General features: G+C 40.5%; 1 protein-coding gene across 1 annotated transcript in view; it reads left to right on the top strand.

Moving 5' to 3' along the window:
• The first annotated feature begins 5159 nt into the window (after positions 1-5159).
• The window catches only part of CORO1C (coronin 1C), a 74719-nt gene continuing 56432 nt past the window's right edge, over positions 5160-23446 (top strand). The window contains exon 1 of the mRNA XM_063085524.1: positions 5160-5240. The gene's annotated coding sequence lies outside the window, so the exon portion shown is untranslated. The remainder of the gene's footprint in view (positions 5241-23446) is intronic.

Raw genomic sequence — 23446 nt, forward strand, 5'->3', positions numbered from 1 at the left:
AAGGTCCTGGGATGTAAGATAAACACACAAAAATCAGTTATATTTCAATATACTCACAATGAACTTATGGACTATGAAATTAAAAATATAATGCTATTTATAATTGTTCAAAAATTACTTAGCTGTAAATCTAACAAAACCTGTACAGGACTTGTATACTGGAAACTACACAATACAATGAAAGTAATCAGAAATCTAAACAAATGAACAGACATATTGTGTTCATGGTTTGGAAGATAGCATGGTAAAGATGTCAATTCTCTCCAGATTGATATGCAGGTTTAACACAATTCCTATTATATACAAGCAAGATTTTTTTTTGTAGCTATAGACAAGATTATTCTAAAATTTATATGTAAAAATGAAGAAACTGGAATAGGTAAAAGAATTTTTAAAAAGAAGAATAAAGTCAGAGGAAACAGTCTACCCAATTTCAAGATTTATTATGTAGCTGCAGTAGTCAAGAATATGTGGTAATAGTGGAGGACAGAACATAATAGAGAACCCAGAGATAGACCAACAAAAATATGCCCGACTGAATTTTGACAAAGGTAAAAAATTAATCAATGGAGGAAAGATAGTCTTTTCAAAAATTGATACTGGAGTATTTGAACATCTGTGGGCAAAAAAAAAAATGAACCTCAACCTAAGCCTCAAACCTTATACAAAAATTAACTCAACATGGATCACAGACTTAGATGTGAAATGCAAAACTATAAAACATTTAGCAAAAGCACAGAAGAAAATATTTAGGATATAGGCAAAGCATTCTTAGATCTGACACCAAAAACATGCTCCATAAAGGGAAAAATTTGATAAACTGGACTTAGTCAAAATTAAAAATATTTTCTTTGTGAAAGACTCCATTAAGAGGGTGAAAAAAACAAACTACAGATGGGGAGAAAATATTTGCAAACTATGTATCTGACAAAGGATTAGCATATAGAATATATAAAGAACTCTCAAAACTCAATAGTAAACAAACAAACAAGGAAAAAACTCAGTCCAATTAGAAAATGAGCAAAAGACATGAAGAGATATACAAATGGCAAATAAGAACATAAAAAGATTTTTGTAATTTTGTAAATTTAGCCATCAGGAAAATGAAATTGAAACCACAATGAGATATCACTGTATACTTATCAGAATGGCTAAAAGAAAATATAGTGACAACACCAAATGCTGGTGAAGATGTGGGGAAACTGGATCACCATAGATTGCTGGTAGGTAGGGGTGTAAAATGGTACAACCACTCTGGAGGAGAGTTTGGCAGTTTCTTAAAATACAAACTTACAACTATCATATAACCTAGCAGTTGTATTCCTGGGCATTTTTTTGGCAGAGAAATGAAGACTTAGGTTCACACACAAACCTGTACATAAATGTGTATAATGTTTATAGAAGCTTTACTTGTAATAGCCCCCAAATGGAAACAACTCAGATGTCTTTCAATGGATGAGTGGTAAACAAACAGTGGTACATCCATACGGTGGAACAGTACTCAGTAATAATAAGGAACGGACTATTTACACATGCAACACACCTGGATGCATCTGCAGGGAGATTTATGCTGAGTTAAAAAAGCCAATCCCAAAAGGTTACATACTGTATGAGTCCATTTGTATAACCTTTTTGAAAGGACAAAATTATAGAAATGTGGAACAGATGAGTGGCTGCCTAGTGTTAAGGAGGCGGGGGAGGTGCAAGATGGAAATGGCTGTGTCTATGAAAGGGCAACAGGCGGGATCCCTGTGGGTGATGGAAATATTTTGTATCTTGACTGTATCAACTTCAGTATCCAGGTTGTGATATTGTACTATAGTTTTGCAAGATTGTTACCACCAGAGAAAACTGGGTAAAGGGTACATGTGATCTTTGTATTATTTCTTATACCTGCATTTGAATCTACAATGATCTCAAATAAAAATTTTAGTTAAAAAAAAAAAAGAACATTCATTTGTACCTGGTTAATCAGTCAGCACTTTCCCAGCCCCTATTTTGTAGAAAGAATCAATCAAACTAAAGAAAATCAAGATTCAGTACTGTAGGCTGAATTTTAGTAGTCTCCAAGCTTTGTCCTCTTCCATCACTCAATTGGGGGTCTTGCCTACTGAGATTAGTCTTGGGGATTCCAGTCTCTCATTTATTTAACATTATTATTATTTGTTAATCCTTCCATCAGGCTAATTCACTCAGCTTCCAGGTTGCCCTGGCAACCTAAGACTAATGTCCTCATTTAGTACTGAGAGAAACTAAAAAATGATTTGTTAAGGAGCCTCTGGATACAGGCCCCACATTATTTTTTCTTCATACGTGAGCTTCCGCCTGTATCATGTTGGTTGGGAATCACTCTTATTTTTCCTGATCACTAAATTCCTCTCCATCTAGCCTCTGTCTTAGGCCACTTTAGAAACATCAGCTTTTAAGATCAGGAAAAGACTACCAAATCCGGCATCTTACCTGGATCTGAACCCCTCCATTTAGGGCCAGCTTGGACAGAGTCACATTTTGCCCACAAAGGGGTTGCTGTAGATTCAAGAACAGAGAGATGGTGAGGTTTTCTCCCAGCAAAGGGTTATGCAACTTTTCTGCTGTTTCTGGGAGTATCAGCTCTCAGTTGACCATGTTTGAGGCAGGTATTGGTGGAGGAGGTGAGGTGGTATTGTTTCTGGCTTTGGGTGCTTCCTATGTAAGAATCACTTCCCCCAAGTCAGGGATAAAACTAGGAACCAAAAGAGGCAGCTGGAAGACAAAGGCCTTGGGATCTTTCTTTCTCAGTATATTCCATGGCTGCTCTGTGGTGGTGTCATCTGGGGTGGAGGGTGGGGGTGGAGGGTGGGGGTGGGGGGTGGGGAGATGGGGAATTAATGTCATGGAAAATTTTACTTCTGATTTCATCATTTAAAGAACTGGGAGAAGAGAATCAACATGTTTTAAATAACCACTACGTGCTGGGCACTGTGTTGGGTCCTTTGCCGTGCCTTAGTTCATTGAATCTAAACTCCTGCATCTTCAAAACCACTCCCTGAAGAAAGTATTTATGTTATTCCCACCATATAGATGAGCAGAGTAGGGCAACGGGGGGTGGGGGTGGAAGTGAGTAACTTGCCCAATGTCACACAATGGGTGGGGGCCTGAATTTAAACCCAAGTCTGTCAGAATCCAAAGTTTATGGTTTTTATATTCTGTCATTCTGCCACAGAGGCAGTTCACTGTAATGACTAACTGGTGGACAGAGCAGTCTCTGCAGTTAAATGGATGTGGGTTTTCCCTGGTTCAAGCTATGTGATCTTGGGCAAGTAATTTAACTTCTCTGAGTTTCATTCTCTTCATTTTATAGTTGGGAATTAAAAATTCTTTCTATGGCCATAGGATTGTTGAGGGGATTGTGGAAGTCTGCATGTAAAGCACTCAAATAGTGCCTGGCATGTATAAACAATGGATAAATGTTAGCTAAAATCTGTTTCCAAAGCCAGCTCACTCAGTTCCCAGTTCCATCCCCAAACACTTTATCAACCTTCATTTTCCCAAAACCATTCAGAAACCGCTGCTATCAATGCCCTTTTTAAGTTAAAGACAGAAATCATAACAATAGTGAATTGTTTTGGGGCATCACCATATGCCAAGCACTGAAACTATGCGCTTTACGCCTTTTATCTTATTTAAATTATATGAGTGGCAAATCTCTAGGAAAGGGTCCTGAGTCCCTCATATTAGCAGTGGCTGCTTGAAGGCAAAATGGAACGCATCCTTCCATATTGTCGAGTCACAGCAGTAGCAGAAACATGTACTATCTATCTGTTGAGGGTTTATCGCAAACCAGACACTATTCTAAGTGCATTTCTAACATGATCTCATGGAATATTGTGAGGGAGGGGCTGCTATTATCCCCATTTTACAGATAAAGAAACTGAGCCTTAGGTTAAATAATTTGCTGTAATAACCGTTTTGGTTCAGGTGGACCTTGATTTACTTAACACACATTTCTGAGGCTGTTTAAAATGAAGAATTCCTTTGTTAATTGCAAAGATGCCTTGCTTCGGGAAGTAAATAGCCCTACCCCTGCTTTCTCAATTCATTTCCCCAGGCCCTGTTTTCCCAAATCTTGGAATTTCAGAGCTTGGTATTTCAGAATGGGACTCTGGCTATGGAACTGCCCCAGGTCCCACAGTCTGACAGCTCCGAGACTCAATCCCGGAGCTCTGACTTTCAGTATTGGGCTGCCCAATTATTGAGGAACTTTGGCCAGGGAAAGGAAGGGAGCAACCACGGAGTCTCCATTTCATCACTTGCGAAATGGGGTCAATCACGGGCCCTCTTTGTGTAGTTGTGGGGTTTCGTGGGTGTGGCCCAGCCCAGGGGCAGCCACTCTGTACAAGGAATGTGACAATGGACAGTAGAGGGAGGGCTAGAGTGTCGGAGGTCCCCACGGTGGTGGCGCGAGGGTGCGATGGGAGCGGGAGCGGAGCTTCGGAAGCCAGAGGCGGGGATTCATGAATTCAGGGCGGGGCTTGGAGCTTCAGCGTTTAGATGGGCAGTGGGCGGGCTTGAGACGCTGCAAATAGGATTGCGGCCCCCTGGGCGGGGCTTCTGGAAGTCGGGGCAAGGTTGTGCGGCGTCGACGGGCAGGTCCGAAGTAATGGGAGGGAAGCTGGGTTTAGGGAGCCAGGAAGCTGGCTTAAGGGTTTGGCTGGGCAGTGGGCGGGGCTCAGAGGAGCTGATGTTCTGGTTTTAAGGGGCTCTAAAGGAATTTTTGAGGAGCTGGGGGACCTGGCCTTGCAGAGCCAAGAGGGTCAGTGGGCGGAACTCTAAAAACCCCAGCTCCAGGTCCTAAAAGGCGGTGGGCGTGGCTTGGAATCGCCTGTGGGCGTGGCCCTTCAGCCACTCAGATCACTGGAGGGCTAGGCGTGGCCTTGGGCACCGCCTTCTACCTCGACCCACCTGCTTCTGTTGGCTCGACCAGAGGGGGCGCTAGGGAGAGTGAGGCGTGGAACGCAGGGTGGGAAGAGGGCTTCCCCTCCCGGAAGTGGGCGTGGCGCGCCGCAGGCGGGCGGCCCTGGTTGGGCGCGGCGCGGCGCGGGGGCGGAGCCTGCACGCGGCGGCAGGGGTGGTGGTGGCTGCCCGCACCCCTCCCCCGCGCGCCGCTCAGTGCCAGGCGGGAGGCGGCAGTAGTTGGAGTCATCTCCTGGCTTTGCAGCTGGGACTTCGACGGCGGCGGCGCCTCAGGCACCTCGGCCCTGGTGAGCGGCGCGCGCCCGGCGGGGCTGCTCGTGAGCGAGCCAGGCGGGCGGACCTTGGCTTTCCGCGTGTGCGGGCGCCGGCTGACAGGAGCCGGCGGGGCGAGGGGCAGGGCCCGGTGGAGGCTAGCGGGCTGGGGTGGGCTCGCGGAGCACGGATCCTGGGGCCGGTGTTCAGGGGGTTAGGGTCGGGGGCTGCTGCCGAATGCTCGGGACCTGGGCGGAGGGGAGTTGGGGACAGAACCAGGTGGCCTGGGGAGCATGAAGCGGGATCCCTGCGGGGAGGAGGCTGCCAGGGAAGGGCTTTAGGGGTCAGGGACCCGCCCGGGTGGGTGAGGTGTTGGGTGGAGAGGGGCTCTTGGGGCGGGGCCGCTCCCCGCGCCAGGCCTGTGGGCGGGGTTTGAGCCGCACTAGGGAGTTGTGGGTGGGGGTGGGCAGCGGCCGGGCTCCTAAGGGCCCGGGGCTAGCTGGGCCCTGCGAGGGAGGGGCGAGAGCAGCAGCCTGGCCTGGGGCGGGGGTCCCTGGCTTTGGGTGCGAGGCCAGCTCTGGGCCCTGAAGATCTGGGTTGGGGGCCAGGCAGGGCGGGGCAGGGCTGGAGCTGGAGTAATGTGCATGGGGGCGGTTTGGGAAGAGGCTGAGCCCGGCCGAGGGAGCAAAGGGCTGGGACCGGCGGGGGGTTGGGAGAGGAAGAACGAAGCCGGAACGTTGCAGGGTCGGGGGCCTGGAGCGTCCGAGTGAACTGGGTGACTCAAAGATGTGTTCCCCTAATAGCGGGGCAGCTGGCGAGGGACGCAGTAAAAAGGAGCGAGGTGCAGGTGGGGCTCCGCTGCGCCGAAATGACTGAGGATGAGATCAGATTTTGAGGGTGGAAATGCAGGAACCGACCTCTCCCGCTTGTCCCCACAGGCGCACGCACACTAGCTCTTCGTCTCTCCAAATGATTTGAATGTGTTGGGGGAAGTGGCAGGCTGCGGGGAGAGCCGAGAAGAAAGGGGCTTCCTCTTGGAGGGAGGCGCTGGCCCTGCCGTCCTTTTTTGGGAGTGTTCAAAGGATTTTGATCGCTGCATCATGGTTTAGAATCACATCCTATATTTGGCCTTAGTGTAGGCTGCCCTTGTTTTGTGGTGTCTGAAGTGCTGCTCTACATGTTGCAAACGTGGGATTCAGAGTGAGAAGCAAATTACAAGTTATTCGTTTCCCCAAGGATAGTAACATACAAAGGCTTTTCGTTCCTATAAGACGTTTTTAAAAAATTGAATATAGTGCGTGTTTGTAAACTGGTACCGGGTGGCGAATATATTTACTTTTGGAAGTAGTTATCACAAAATATTAGGCCCTCTTACTTCAGCCTTCCTGCCTGGGATAACTTTCTAAAACAGTACTTGTAGGGTTCTTAGTCACTCTATATAATAATGCATCTCATTGTCCTTATCTGGCAGAACTCTTTCCTGACACCAGGGCCTGCTAGAATAGACAAACATGATTAAGTATAAGCAGTTGCTTCGTACCGTCTGTTCGATTGTGAAGGCAACCAGATATCTGTTTAATATTAATTCACTTTCTTCATTTTCTGTAAAACTGAAGAAATGGGCAAAATCTATTTTGGACTTGATTCTGTACATTTCCAAAGACTGATTTAAGGAAACTAATTTTTTTTTGGCTGGAGGTATGTTTTATAGTCATAATGTTTGGATAGGAAGCCTAATAGTAAATGTGGGAACTGAGAGATTGCGTAAGTAAATAGGAAAAAAAAGGTAAAAATAAACTGAGAATTGTATTATACCTTCTACCTTGGAGTGTGGTGTTTTTGTAAGATGGATACTCATATGTATTGAGGAGTGAACAAAGATTTGGTTATAAAGGTCAAGGTACACAGACATCTTTTTGACAAATCCGCAACGTGTCTTGTCCATATTTGTATTTGATTACTTTTGGAAGATACATTAAAGCCTAATGAATTTTAATAGACAGATACCAGTGAAATATCACGGCATACAAATTGGACTTTTCATGATCATTTATTAGTTTGCCTGCAGATTGTGCTAACAAGCATATGTCTGTGTGTAGTTTAGGATTAGATGCAGGATCAGTGAACAGCATTTTTTAAACACTTGAATTTTTTTGATATAAGTTTTATGTTTAACGCATCTGTCACTTCTGGGATCCATTCCAAACATGAGGAGGAGAGTCACTGTAATGCCTATGAGATGGATTGTTCAAAAGTATAAATGATGAATTCTTAGTTATGTAAGTGGCAATGTGGAAGAGTCAGTTCTTTATGATGGCAAAATATTCATTTCTTAATATTGTAATTTGTCACAAACTGGTACTTTAAAACCATATTATTAATTGGGCTGTTTTACCCTTGACCTTTTTCAGGGGTGGAGTAATAATAAATTTGAGTGCTACTTTCACATTCAGTGTACAAATCCATGTGACAAAACCTCTTAAGCTTGTTTTCTATTTGATTACTTCCCTATTATCCTGTTTCTCAGTTATGAAAACTCTTTTCTGACACTTGTGGGTATGCCTTTTTAAACTTATGATGTCTTTTCTGTATTAAAACATGGAATTCTTCATGAATATTTCAATATGACCTAGTACCTAGAATGTTAAGTAATAGAATCTCTCTGGGTTTTCATTGCCCTAGTTCAGATCCTTTGAAGTGAGTGAACAAGATTCTATGCTCCTTTCTGAGCACTTACTTTGCATTTCGACAGCACATAATGGAATCTTTTTTTAAAATTAAAATGAAAAAAGCTTTATTGAGATATAATTTGCATACCATACAGTTCACCTGTTTAAGGTTTACAAATTCAGTGGTTTTTAGTATGTTCACAGAATTGTGCAGCTCTCACTACAGTAAATTTCAAAACATCGTGCCGAAAAAGAAACCCCATACGCATTAACAGTCCCCTGTCACCATTCCCCTTCCTCCCTTGCCCTAGGCAACCACTAATCTATTTTCTGAATGGATCAGCCTATTTTGGACATTTCATATAAATGGAATCATACAATATGTGATCTTTTGTGTCTAGCTGCTTTTATTTAGCATGTTTTCAAGGTTTATTTATGTTGTAGTATGTATAGTACTTCATTCTTTTTTTTAATGGTCAAATAATATTCCATTGTATGGATATACCATGTTTTGTTTATCTGTTCATCAGTTGATGGACATTGGGTGTTTCCCTTTTTTGGCTATTATGAATAATGCCACTGTAAACATTTGTGTACAAGCGTCTGTGTGAACATATGTTTTCATTTTTCTTGAGTATATACTTAGGAGTAGAATTTCTGGGTCATGGTAACTCTATGTTTAACTGTTGGAGGAAATACCAGACTGTTCTTCAAAGCAGCTGCATCATTTTACTTTTTCACCAACCGTGTATAACAGTTCCAATTTCTCCACATTCTTGCCAACACTTGTTCTCTGACTTTTTAATTCTAGCCATCCTAGTGAGTATAAAGTGGTATCTCATTGTGGTTTTGATTTACATTTTCTCGATGGCTAATGATGTTGAGCATCTTTTTATGTGATTAGTGGACATTTGTATATCTACTCGGGAGAAATGTTCATGTACTCAGATGCTTTGCCCATTTATTAATGGATTGTCTTTTTATTTTTATAAGAGTTATTTTTATATTCTAGGTACAAGTACCTTATCAGGTATATGATTTGCAAAAATATTCTCCCACTCTGTGAGTTGTTTTTTCACTTTTCTTGAAGGCATTCTTTGAGGCACAAACATTTTAAATTTTGATGATGTTCAATTTCTGCATACTGGAGTCTTACTAGTTAGAAATTATTTAGACCTTAAATCATACCCTTATTGGGCCGGCCCGTGGCTCACTCGGTAGAGTGCGGTGCTGATAACACCAAGGCCCCAGGTTCGGATCCCATATACAGATGGCCGGTTCGCTCACTGGCTGAGTGTGGTGCTGACAACACCAAGTCAAGGGTTAAGATCCCCTTACCGGTCATCTTTAAAAAAAAAAAAAAAAAATCATACCCTTATTGATATTTTGGTTATATAGATTAAAAACCAAATGTGAAAGGGTTAGGGAAAGACTTGAAATAATTCATTATGCTGTGCTATAGATCTAAAAGGGTTCATCAGGGAACATATGATTTGCCTATTCAAATCCTCTGGTGTCCTCATGCCATTGCCCATGGTATAAAGTTCAGATTTCTGAATGTGGTTGTGGATCAAGGCAGTGTCTGGTTTCAGACTGCTTTATCTCTCACTACTTCCCTTCTTATGTCTTCATCTCTAGTGCCACTCCCTGAAACGTCCCAGCTTTCAAATCTTGCAATGCACTTATTACTCCACCCTCTTTCTACTTTCGAAATCCTACTTGTCCTTTGAAATCCAGGTCATGAGGCTTTTCCTCCACAAAAACTTCCTCATCCACAGGCGGACCTTGTCCCTGCCCTCATGCATCATACATTCATCACTACTGTATGTTACAAGGAACTGGGCCTGAATTTGACCGTACAGTCTGAAAGGTGCCTTCCCATAGAAGGCAGAATGCAAGAGAGAAATTTTGCATGGAAGGCAGACCAAGATTCTCTTTTCAAAGCTTAGTTACCAGTGCCTACTGGATATTTGCTGAATGAATGATTAATTTATTGATGTTAACTGGAAAGCTCCTGAGGTCAGTGGTTTTCTCTTATTAATAACATCATTATTGCCTATGTTAAAGTAACATGAAGAACAGGGGTAATTCCCCTCTGTCTTTCTGGCATACAAGTCTAGCTTCTACTAAAGAAAATTGCTCAGATGTAAAACTGAGTCTTTAAAGCATTTTCCCTGGGGCAGAACATTCTTATCCAGGTTCTTTCCCCCTAAGGTATGGTAGTGACTGGCACACAGCCTTCTCAGTAGGGCAGATGACCAGGGAACACATTTAGTTTGGTATGATTTAGCCACACTGTGCATACAGGCCAGCCCTGGTGGTATTGGGTCAGTCAATACTAGAACTACCCCCTGTGTGCTCATGAGAATGGGTGTGAATTGGATTTTTAAGGGCACTTACTTTCTTTTCATGCTTTTGTTCATTCTGTCTTGTTTCTCTTGGAGGATCTAACTCAAATTAGTATTCTTTAGTTACATTTTGTGTTCTTATGTTCATTTTTAATACTGTAGTTAAAAATATTTTACTTAGTATCTTTCTGAGAATTAGGAGAAGCCAGTTCACTATCTGGGGGTACATTTTCTTTTTTTGTGTATATTACAGTGGTTGGATTGTGGCAAAGTAGTGAAGAAGAGAAGAAAAATAAATTTCAAATTTCTTTGTCCATTTAGGCTCAGTGAGCTATGGCTACCTTATTGAAGGTGCAGGTCTTTAGAGCCAGACTGAGTTGGGTTTCATGCTTGGCTCCACTTCTTACTAGATGTGACTTTGCCAGTTACCTCACCTCCCTGAGCCTCACTTTCCTTTTCTGTAGTATGGAGATGCTAATGGCTACCTTGCAGGGTCATTGTCGAGATTAAATGAGGAAAAGTATGTAAAGTGCCTAATATGGAGTAGACACTGAATACATTCCTGTTCCCACGCTCTTCATTCTTAAGTGTCTGTTAATGAATGGAACTGCAGAGTCAAATAGAGTAAGTTTAAAAGTTTACTTCTGATGTTACTAAGGTATGGACTCCCACTCCCACCTGACGATTTTAGACATTGAATCAAAGCTGAATCACAGAAGAGGAAAAAAATGTCTAATTTAGGATGAGAAGACGGTGTTAAAAATGAAGCAGTGTTTTTGCATCTGTCTGAATTGGAATGTCTATTCAGACAAGCTTCCCTTATTCAAGCCTTATGCTTGTGTCTGTCTGTCTGTCTGTCTATTTTAAGAAAAAGGGTTTTGTTCCTGGCAGAAGATTGATCTTTTTAGGATTTGGTAGGAGATTGCACTGCAGTGCTTGAGATACTCATCTGGTTATAATGTGACTGGCAGCATTGTGATAAAGTGTAAAATTCTGTGTGGGTAAAGAGCCTCCGTAGTTTTATGGGATGTTAAATTAGGCCTGTCACTTGAATCTTACATTAATAACAAAAAGCGGTTCTTCCTGTTTGCTGCAGTAATGAGAAATTAAATAAAAATAATGCAGAGATCAGAGTGTGAGGGAGAAACTGGAATACAAACGAGAGTAGGAAGGCCTATATATTGTATGTCTGAAGGCAGTAATTTCACAATACATTTTTTTTTCCCATTTGGTCATATAATTATCTACATTTAAAAAAAATTATGAATAATGGATCACATTTAGCACTGGTATTTCACTGCCATTTTAAGAATATGTCACTTTAGGGGGACTTGAGATATTATTTCTCGGGTCCAGAGGTCTTTATTCTTGACTGACTGTGAGGGTCAGCTGTAGACCTTTATGAATACAGCTGTCTGGGCTTGAGCACCCGAGTGACTCTGAATCACAGCCAGAGCAGGAAGCACTGAGCTGGTCTTCCCCTTGTTTTACAGATGAGGGGACTATGGTTGAAGGAGCTTGAGAGACTTGCCCAAGATCAAGAACCTAATTGTCCCTTCCTACCTTCTCCCCAACCCCTGTCCACTTCATTCCATATGTGGTGTGAATTGATGTTTATAGTTGGTAGTGTGAATTTATAGTATAGTGTGGATATTTTTTTTCCACATCATGAACCTGACATGCTTTCCCTTTCTAGTCTTTGACTCAGTGCAAAAGTTCCATTCTTTTATCTTCCACTGTGGTCTTTTGCCAGATCTGCAGACGCAGCCTACTCACACACAGGGTTATCTCTTCAGTTTATCACCACAATCCGTAGCTAAGCACATATTCAGGTTGTGCATGTATTAAACTGTGAAGCTTGGTCCAGGTTTTCAGAAGGATTTTTAGATACATTTTTTGGAAACTTGAAGATGTGTGGAATCTCTTGGGTAAGACTTTGGTAGACTTAATTTCCTGGTTTTAATGTAAAGTTCCTTGACAGTATTTTATTGATCCTTTTTTATTTCCTCAGTCTTATAATCTGACCATTAATAAGCAGTGGTTGTAAGGAGTTGTCTCAAGTGTTTTCAAAAACCAATTAATATTGCAAAGGTGCCCTTGCGCTGTGTCTTGCCAGAAAAATCGGCAGTAGTAGGCCACCTGTATATGAAAACACTAAGTTTGGAAAGGAACAGCACAAGTCCAGTACTGGAACTACACAGATCGTAGCAGGCATAATGAAAACCATCTAGGATTAGCAGAAGTTGATCATTGCTTCACAGTGTGGTCATTCGGTCTCTGGGGAACCAAGGCAGACTGTGAGTCTGGTCACAGGGTGGTTTGGTGTAAGAGCCTTTCTTGCCCCATTGTGGAATTGGCTTTATGTATATCCCAACAACTGCTGAGGCCTTCATCCTGGATGAACAAAGCTGTAGTTTTTCAGTTTCATAAGAGACTATAGTAGACACACATGGGAAAGAAAGTGTTGGGAGAGTGAAGCCTTTGAGGGTTGTATTTTCCACTCTTGATGTTGTAGGGGTGCTTGACAAAATTCACAAGCCCTCCCTCCTATGGCAAATGTTTAATCACCATTATCTGCTTACTTCACATGAAAGATACTTAAATTCCTTTCATAATGGTCAAGCATTCTTTTCTAGTTAAAGATTCTAATTCCTTTCATTCTTAGGAACTTAAAGAATTGAGACCAATTTACTAACATAAAAGCTCATGCTGGATGAGTGTTGATGGAGGAACACATGTGAACTTGAGTGTGCATCTTGGTTAAGCAGAGGGATTTATTAGGAGACTAGTCACTTTACAAGCTAGATGGTGAATTAATTTTGTGGTTAGTAGTATCTTTAGCTTAACATTGTCATCCTAGTTTTTCTTGGCGAGCAAGAGAGAGGCTGGAGCCAATGAGGTCTGGCCACAGATCTTTGGGGTGATATTTAATAAAATGCATGTTGTCTATTTTAGAAATAGAGTAAGTCTTTAAGTATTTCTCTCATGTGGTACATTGTTGCTTTACATTGCTACTGTAGGAAAAGATAAGTTGGAAGTCTTCTTGGCACACCATCTTCACCCTCCCCCCGCAAACTGCCAGTTTGATCTTATGCAGTATAGAGATGTCTTAAATGTACTAGTTGAATTACATTGTCAAGTGGAACAAATGATATTATTGTTACTTGCAAAGGATAGTTGGTGAGCCATGTACTTCTCAGAGTGAATGATTGAGAGAGAACCCAGATACATTTTCTGTTTTGGAGGCGGTGTGTACATTTGGTCCCCAACTCAGGACTGGATTGTGTTTCAGAGCCTAACTCAGTTATTGGAAACTCTGATGGCATTTTTTGTGTAGATTCAGCATTGTAAGTAGTGGGTGGGTTCCCGGCCTAGACTGAAGGAATGTTTAATTCACAGCACAGTTTTAAAAATTGTTAATGGTGATAGTGGAATTCTGGATCTTGGGAGCTGGGAGTCACGTGAAAGAGAAATAAGAAACCATGCTCTGCCTCCCAAGTGCCTATGCAGGCTGCGTGGCATCCAGAGACTCATGCCACACCAGCCGTCCGCATCCGTGCTAACCCTCCACGTTCTTCATCCTCTTTCTCCTCTCTCTTAATTTGAAGCTTCTGCTCCCCTGCTTCAGCTGACCTCCTTTAAATAGTAGTAGCAAAGCAAATGGTTTAAATTCATTTCTGCTAATGTATTCATAGATGATTACAGTTATTACTAGACTACACTGTTATTCAGGGTTAGGGTGACTTTTTAAAAGGTGGTTTCTTAGTGATAAACAGGTTTGCTCTCTGAAATTTTTGCGTTCAGTTAGTGTGGCAAGGTTTGTAAAGGCATGTAGGGTCAGGCAGAGCTCATATATGGAGGCTAGCCCTGATACCTGGAATCAGGAAGAAGCCCTGCCAGATTTTGAAAGGGTCTTCCTGTTACCTCTAAAACACTGAATCTGCTAAATTTTTTTCAAAATACTCATGATCCTTTATTTTTCTTTTTCATTTGAAAACTGTGCTTGAAAGGGTCTTAGGTTCTGTGACTTTGGGCAGTGGATCAGGGCAGGGCAATGGTTGTAAGTTAGGGCAGCTTGTCCTGGCCAGAGCTAGACCCTTGTCCGCATCTGTGTTTCTATTCCTTTATAAGCACTTATCAAAAAGCCTCTTCTTTCATCAAACAATGGGAAATAGTTGACCTCTCTTTTTGTTATTTTCTCTGTGAAGGGTGTGAACTACCTGGTTTCCAAGGACTCTTCTCATTTGAACATTTTATGATGCTGAGTGTAATAATGAGGGACTTGATTTTTCTGGTGCAATTAAAAAAATTCTTATACCAAGTTTGTAATGGCAAGCTTAATGTTTTAATTTACTTTTAGAATGTGTAAAACTTTAAAAAATGCATTGCAAGCTTTCTCTCTCCCTTAAGTGTGTAACTCTTTGATGCTAAATTCTGCGGTATGGACTGTGAGCTCTGGAAGTCAGGGAACAGGCATTGGACAGACATTGTCTGTGGGACACTGAGAGTGAGAACCTGACCAAAGGCATGTGTGATAGTACTGGGATGACTCAGAACAAGTGTAACTGGGGAAGAGTAGTGTAAGGTGGATACGTGGGATGACCCAGATTGTGGAAAGTCGTCATAATATGGTATACATTTATACGATATGCTTGAGTAAATGTTTGGTTATGGAGTTATAAAGGTAGATGAAAATGTAATTTGTGGGTGTCACTAGTGTTATTGATTTTTGTGCTAATACTAATTACATTTTTGGTTAAATGAGTAGAAATTAAATAATAAATAAAGTATGGAATTATTATTTTCCAGTTTGTGAAAGTAAACACTAGTACTGCTATATTTCATGTTCCTTAAAGACAGGAAATATAGTACAGTAAACACTAGTACTGCTATATTTCTTGTTACCTTTTTTTGTGCTTCCATTTCCTAGCATACTGCCTGGTGCACAGTAGGTGCTCAATAAAGGTTAGTTGAATAATTGAATTTTAATTTTGCATGGTACACTTGTGGTAAGAGATTGTCAGTCTTCCCATTTTCCTAGAAAATGCAAGGAATGAAGAAGTTTTCTATGAGAGAGCTCTGCTGCTGAGTTTGAGGCTGGTGGCAGCTCTGGGTGGCGTCTCACCTTGTTCAGATGATGTCTTTGGGCCTGTCCTCCAGCAGCAATCCTCAAGCTGATTTTGACCATCAATGATAGACTATTCTTAACCCTTTCAAAAGAGAAGACATTTTTCAGTGGGGCAAGAAGGAGGGAGAGTTTAAAAAAATTTAAAGGTGGTAACATCTGTCCTACCCAGGGTAACAGTCCTTTTTATGCGCAATAAAAGTTTTTAAAAGAAAAAAAGTTTTCTGTGGGGTCAAAGAACTGTTAATTATAAACATTCGCGTATTAAATTATTTTATGATAAGCTAACCTTGTAATTTTTATTATAAAAATATAAGCAAGGCATGTGTGTATATATGCCTATATACATTTATTTATTGAAACATGTTTTATTTATAAAGCAAATTTTGGAATTTTGGAATTTTTGGAATTTTGGTTATCTGAAGCATAAATTCTGATGAAAAGTAGGGTGACATTTCATTTGGCACTTTATTGTAAATTTACTAAACTGACTTATTGAATAAATTGAAAATATTGGTAACATGGGGTTCCTATGGCCTTTGTCTGGCTACTGCAAGGCTAAGGCTAAGGCCTGGAATCCTCACAGCGCCAATTGTCTAGGTCTTAATCCTGTTCGTGATGCCAATTGTAAAGCTAGGCAACAGTGCTAGCTGTTGCAGCTCTTTTACCTGCCAGTATTCCTGCACTGACTAGGCCGATGGTTGAGGTAAGGCTGGGTCTGGAGCTCCCAGACCCCTCAAGCCCATTCGCAGACTGGATCACAAACCCTTCACATGCCAGACTGGGTCACCAGACCCTTTCAGGCAGGTCTATAAGCTAGGCAACCGGCCGCAGGGTCCTTGGGAGCTGCAGGTCTGGAAAAAACATGGCCGTGCAGGGCTGCGCCCGAGGCAGTAAAACACCAGCCAAAGCGGTGCTATCATGCACCGGTACTCCATCCACACACACAATGTTTACTGAACGACCCTGACCCTGAATTGGCTCTGAGGGGAGGGGAGCCTGACCAAATTGTTCCATTTTCCCCATAGCCTTGTTTTATAGTTCTGGCTAGCAAGTTTGACTTTGGAAAGAATCTATGAAATAACATCCTAATAGAAGCATACTTTTGTCTGAGAGTCTTTGTCAAAATAAATGTGGGAAGAACCATAACTTGTATCAATGTGAGGATTTAAAGTCAAGTTAGCCCTTGAAAAAGCTGAGTTTCCCTTAGCTGTCTTTCTGTTCTCCTCGAGTTTCTAGTCCTTTGTCTTTTAAGCACTGACTGACTAGAAAGTGTCCCAGGGTTCTCCCTGGAGGAGAAGGTAGAGATGCCTCCACATTGGACTTGTGGGAGCTTCCAGCCCAGCCCCAGAGGAATCATAGGGCAGGTCTTAGAGCATTTGAGTGTCTCTTGGAGCCCCGAAGATTTAATGTGTTTGGAATTCATTTGACTTGAGAATTTGAGAAGAACCGAATGAGTTAAGATAGGACGAATTGTGCACCATTTCAGCTCTTTAAATGATCTTTTCATTTAGGAGTTCATTTGCACATATTAAAATTTGAAAAAAATGTATGTTTTTATTTATACTGTATTAATAATATTTTAAGTGGTCACAAAAAAATGAATTGTTTTGTAATTACATTTGTGTGTATATATGTGTATGTATTATTTCTGGCAGTTATTAGAGATTACTGTAAACCATAAATATAGTTTAAAAGAGTATTAGGGATGGGAGTCCCCATGATCTTTCTGCTGGCCTTCTACTCAACATTATTTAAAAATGATTCTTCCTGCTTTCATTTATTTTTATTTTATTTGTTTATTTTCTTTACTTTTTATGATTTTTTAATTCACCATTTTAAAAGTCACCTCCTCGAGAGGAAGTTGGCACCCCCTTGACCAGGAGAAGATCGTGTCATGGTATCCTGTAACTTTGCACATAGCACAAGTGAAGTGGAATCATAATTTGTAATAATCATTTGTGTACTTCTTTGTGTAGTATTCACCTTTCCTGGATACATAATACACCCAAGTACATGTGGTGGATGATGATCTTGTCAAGTCTGGCTCCAGTCTGGAAACTTGCCTGGTAGGAGCTGGGTGCTCAAAATTAACATTAATTGTAATATGGGAAGATAAATGGATCAGGAAGTCAGAAGTGTTCCAGTAGAGATTTGAGGGCTGGTGTAGGGTTAGGGAGACTGAAGGGGCCTTGAGTTATTAGGACTATTTTTTTACTCCAGGAAGGCAAGGCCTGCTTTCATTTGAGACATAAAGAATTTTTCTTTTAGTTACTATTACGTGGTCCAATTAACTTAACATAGTGAATTACAGATTATAATTTCCTTTTTAAGTCTTGATACAGTTTGGAAGGAAAGTTGATTTGGATAGTTAGGGTTATAGTTCTACCAGCTAAGGCTGTTAAAAGCTTTTGTACTAGAGTGTTCACTCTCAGAATACTTTTTAGCCCAAATATTTTCTCCTAAAAGCGGGCTTTATTTATGTCTCCACTTCCCTGTAGGTATTTTCATTTTATTGGTGAAATTGAATGTGTGGTGTTTCTTTCCTAAAGAGCTGAGATCTTCTGAAGGTATTAGGTGGTGGTAAAGTATTTATTTGGGAATAACTACATTTTCCCCAGTGAGTTACCTTCTTACAGTTTCTGATACTCTGTTGTAGCTACTGATACTGTGTTTTTTTATCTGTCCCCCCCATTCTCCTTTAGAAGAGAAGTATGCTGATAGGGAAATAGTTTGTAATTTTACCCAAAAGGATCAGGTGCACAAAATGATTTTTCCTGAGGTGCAGTAAGATTGTAAGAGGTATACTTTTCTGTTCCTATAGGATTTCTGAAAATTCCAGACTAACAGGGAGATTTTTATTTTAAACTGTTAGTTTTGTTTTCGAATAACATGCTCAATGTGTTTTCCTTCAAGCTCCAGACACCTTTGTGGGCAAAAGATTGTAATTTTAAAGCCATGGGTCCAGTTATTAATCTGAAAAGGTAATTAATTTTTTAAATACATTATTTGAAGATATTTTCCCTATGGTGTTAGTTTTTTCAGAACCTTTCTTGTAAAGAGAAGCCTCTTTGAAGCCTACAGCTAAGAGGTGGTAAGTCCTCAGCACCAAAGAACTCTGGGAAGCACCACCAACCACCTGGTTGCCCGAGTCAAAATTAGGCATCACTGTGGATGCATCCTCCATATCTTTTTTTTTTTTTGGTGGCTGGCCAGTACGAGCATCTGAAACCACAACCTAAGCATTATAAGGCTGCTCTGTAACCAACTGAGTTAACCAGCTAGCCTGCCTTCCTTATCTAAAACAGTTTTAAATCTAGATGACTTCAGGTGTTTTGACTCCATCTATTTGTCTCTATGGTAGTCCCCCCTTATCCGCGTTTCGTTTTCTGCAGTTTCAATTATTCTCAGTCAACTGCAGTCTGAAAATAGATAGTACGATACGATAGGATATTTTGAGAGAGACCACATTCATATAACATTTACTACAGTATATTATTATAATTGTTCTATTTTATTATTAGTTATTGCTGTTAATCTACTTCTTTACCTAATTTATGAATTAAACTTTGTTATAGGTATGTATGTATAGGTAAAATTCATATAGGGTTTGGTACTATCCAGGTTTCAACCATCCACTGGGGATCTTGGAATGTATCCCCCTGCAGATAAGGGAGGATTATTGTATTTCCATTGGGACTGTCCCTTCTGGACAAGTGCAGTGACTTCCTAACTTGCTTCTCTGAATCCTCTCAGATACTCCCACCTGCACATTCATTCTCCATCTGCATTCAATTCAGAGTGACTTTTTAAATGCAAATCTGATTATGTCACACACTCACACTTGAAAAATTTCCTGTGGCTCCCAAGCCTTTGCTGGTAAAGATGAAATCCTTTACATGGCCTAGAGAGCCCTGTGTGATCAAGGCCCTGTTGGCCTCCCAGTGTCTTCTAGCCTCTCACTCTGGGCCCCAGTCCTTCTAGGCTTCTTTTAGTAGTCAAGTTTCTGACGGTGCTTGCTCTTGATACGGACCTTTTACACCTGCTTTTCCTCCCATCTGGAACTCACTTTTCTCTTTTTGCCCAGTTCTTTGATTTCGGCTAAGTCTCACTTCTCTGACTAGTTCTGTTCCCCTGATGATTGACTCTTACCTTGTGTATGTCCACATCCCAACACTTGTCACAGCAGCACATTAACGTTTGTGTGGATTTCTGATTATGGTGTGTCTTCTGCAGTAGACTGTAAGCTCCGTGAGAACAGGAGCCAAGTCTGCCTGCTTACGGTTCTGTCTGCAATGTCTAGTGTGGTGCCAGGTGCATGATCAAATCTCCATAAATAGTTGTTGAATAAATGGATGACTGGGATTAAGGACATATTCAGCATTCACAGTTGAGTGTATGTGTTATATGTATAACCCTGTGTATTCTAGTAAGTAATTTGGTTTTTAGTGAGTTGTGTTTTTTTAATTGAGGGAATGTGGACTGGATCCCAGTGAAATGATTCCCTATAGACTCTTAGGTTTCAGATTGTGATAGGACACTATAAACCATTTATTTTACTTCTCCCATTTTATAGATGAAGAAACCAACAACTAGAGGACTAAAATGATTTAAGTGGGTAGGTGATTGTGTCAGGATATACTCATGTCTGACACCCAAGCCAGAGTTTTTCCGACTCTCTCTTACTGTTGCCTTGAAATGTTGTCAGGAATGTATGTTCATTTAATCCATTTAATCCCTGATTGCCCAGGGTATAGGGTATTAAAAAGGGAAGACTGAAATTCTTCAGTTGAAGGTCATTATTTTGTTTTTTGACACTGCAAGTTTTGCCCATGTCTAGACTTACGAAGTTCTTCATAAAAATACCCCTCCCCACTTTTTTAAGATATGAGGGTCTAGTAATTTCATTCCTGGTGTAAGAATGTTGCCAAAGAATTATTAAAATTTTATTCCGAGAGAAACTCCATCTGACTAAGTAGTGGAAAACAGACTTAGCAAGTTTGAACAGTCATACAGTGTGCTTTTTACCAGTTGTTGATTAGAAAAGTAGGTCATCAGTATAGAAAGACTATTTCGAAACACATTCATGGATTAATTTTTAAGTGAGATTGCTGCGTCATTCACGTCTGTAAAAGTTCTCATTGGTTTGAGAACTCTTGGGATTAATTTGGCTCTTTGGGTTGTGTTATCCTTGAAGAGAGACCCAAAATTCAACTTCTGAGTCTAGTCTCCTGTGGTGCACTTCGGGGAGATGGCTGCAGCCTCACACAATTTTATGTGATTCCACAGTTTTCTCTGGGGCAGGTAGTGCCTGCCTCTGTCTTCGAGATGGAGGTTTCTGCAGCAATCCTTTTTCAAAGCCAAAGCTCCAGGGATAGGGAGAAGCAGTTGTGTTTATAAACACACCAGTGATACCCAGAGAATTGTGAGATGTGAGGGATTGTAAATATGTCATCCTTGCATATTATCTCTGTAATAAAAATGTATATTTCTGTCATTGAAGAGCTAGTGATGACTCTTAAGACTTTATAATCGCATGTTTTAGTCATTGAAAAGTTTCTATTATGTCATTCCAGTTTATTATATTTATTATATTTTAAGTGTTATAGGCCCCATTATGGTATCTCTTAGTTCATAAAGAGTCTCTCTTTAATTCAGGGGTTCCGAGAGAATTACTTTTAGGATTTTTATCTTTTGTCTTTAGGATTTTCATGTGTTGCTGTGTTTTGTTTTGTTTTTGGCAGCTGACTATTACAGGGATCCAAACATTTGACCTTCATGTTATAACACTGTGCTCTAACCAACTGAGCTAACTGGCCAGCCCATGTGTTGCTGTTTTGCTGTTCATATCGTGCTCCTTTCATTTCTTGTCAGACTTGGTTTTCAAAGCTTCACATTCTACTCTAAAATGTTAGTGAGTGCATCTGTTTTTTAGGCAGTCCCCAAATTCTCTTTGTAAGAAATTCCTAAAATGAGTACAGATTGTAAAATGTGAATGTAGGAGCTCTCTTAGAAAGCTTTAAAAGGTATAATGTTTCTTCATTATACCCCATGTTTTAGATACTGTTTTAGATATTTTAGAAATATATATATATATTTCTAGTGTTTTATGCACGTTATTTCATGTTGTGCTTTTCTTGGACAATTGAGCACATAGACCTTTGGCTTAAGCCTGAGAGTTTTTAATCAGAAGTAAAGATTAGCTTCCTTGGGCATACCTGATGCTCTCTGTTGTTTGTCTCAGTATATATAAATGCTTACAGCCAGTTTCTGTATTTTGATTTTTCTATTTTCGTTCATGTTTATAAAGTGTAGGCAAAATGCAATTTCACATTTAAAAATGGTGCAAATTGGCCAAGTGGAACCCTGTGCTGTGGAGGCAGCACCCCCATGACAGAGCTCTAAGTGCCTTTGTTGGCTGTTGTGGGGAAGCCAAATTGTATTTATGATGTGGGATTTATCATTGAAAAAGTATGAAAGTTCATGGGGTGAAAAGTTGAACTGTCCAGTACTTTGTGGTTTGAGGTCATTATGTCTCTCTCAGAAGTTCTTTATCTTTGGGCATGTCACACAGTATCTCTGGGTTGAAAGATAAAGGGCCTGGAATTGATGAGCCTTTGGAACTATCTCCATTCCAGGCTTCTGTAAGGCCTGAGCCTGGATGCATCTTGGTAGACTTATTTGCATTTTCTTGTCTTTGTTCCTACAAATATTTTAACACTAAATGATATTCGGCTACTGAATTAAAACAAAATGCATTTATATTTGGTATGCCTCATTCTTGGCATTTTACCTACTATGTGGATGAATAATGTGATGAAACTATTTGGAAGACTATAATGAGTGTGAATTTTTCCCCCTTATTCTTACCATTGTTGGTGTCATGGTAAATTGAACCAACATCAAGGCTGTTCGATACTTGCAGTCGGTTGTCTTAAGTGGTCAGCAGTTTTTCTGGAAAAAGCATTATTTCACCAAGTCCATGTCAGCAGTGGGATACAAATCTCTTTCTGCCATAGCTGATGTGCATCTGACTTTTTATTGTGCTTTATAGCAAACGCTGCATATGGTCTTCTTCCTTTTTTAAACAGCTTCAGTTAAAGTAGGTGAATAAGGCATGCTTTCTGGGAATGTCTCATGTATGAATCTGTTAAAGAGTTGGATAAAGTAAAAATGTGTGATTTGTTAGATGAGCTCTTCGCAGGTCACTGGTGGATTTTATTTAAGAAAAAGCTCAGCCATCTCATATCCAGAAATGATGAATGTTGAATTTTTATGTTTAATCAAAGTACCTCCCATATTTGCTTTGGGTGTCTGCTCTCTTGTGAATGTGTATTATATGTAGGCTTACATATTATTACATTTAAAAGGAATTTTTTACTTTTGGCATTGCCATTTAAAAGCTGGGTTTAGGATATTTGTCTCCTCATCTACTATCCTACTTGCTGTTTTCTACTAAATAACACACCTGATCTCTTCCACATTAAGAATTGCCTGTCATAAAAGTAGTAGTTCAGAGGGAACTTGTCCTTTCTCTAATGGGACATTTTGGAGTCTTTCTGTGGTTGCTGCTGGCTGAGAGACCATTCTCAGCCTACTGAGCACTTGAGTCATTGACACTCTGGAATGGTCTCAGCAAATGTGCCAAGCAGGATTTTACTTCTAGTAGGGGTTTTCCTGTATGTGTTCCTAGTAGGATGTGTTTCCTTTCATATGAACCATAGAAGTACATCTGCTGGAGTCATTAAACAGATAACTTCTCAATAAACAGGAAAATGTCAAAATTGTGGTCATTTTTAATGAGATTGATGGAAGTAGACAGCATAGAGAAAATGTAGTAACATTTACTCAGGTGTTTTGAGTGTATTTTATTTGGTGCCATTACAGTATAAACACCCTGTCTTGTCTACATTTTTTCCTCCTAATACCCAGCACATTTCTTATATGGCCTTTGAAGTAAATTTGCTATACATGACTTGACAGTACTATAAGAAGCATGCCTTTATACTCTCCTAGATTATCAACTGACTATACGATGGAAATTTTATTCTAAGAGTGCAAACTTTCCTCTGACACATAAAATAAGTCCTCAAATCATA

Source organism: Cynocephalus volans, chromosome 2 (genome assembly GCF_027409185.1).
Source record: "Cynocephalus volans isolate mCynVol1 chromosome 2, mCynVol1.pri, whole genome shotgun sequence".
NCBI classification, from domain to species: domain Eukaryota; kingdom Metazoa; phylum Chordata; class Mammalia; order Dermoptera; family Cynocephalidae; genus Cynocephalus; species Cynocephalus volans.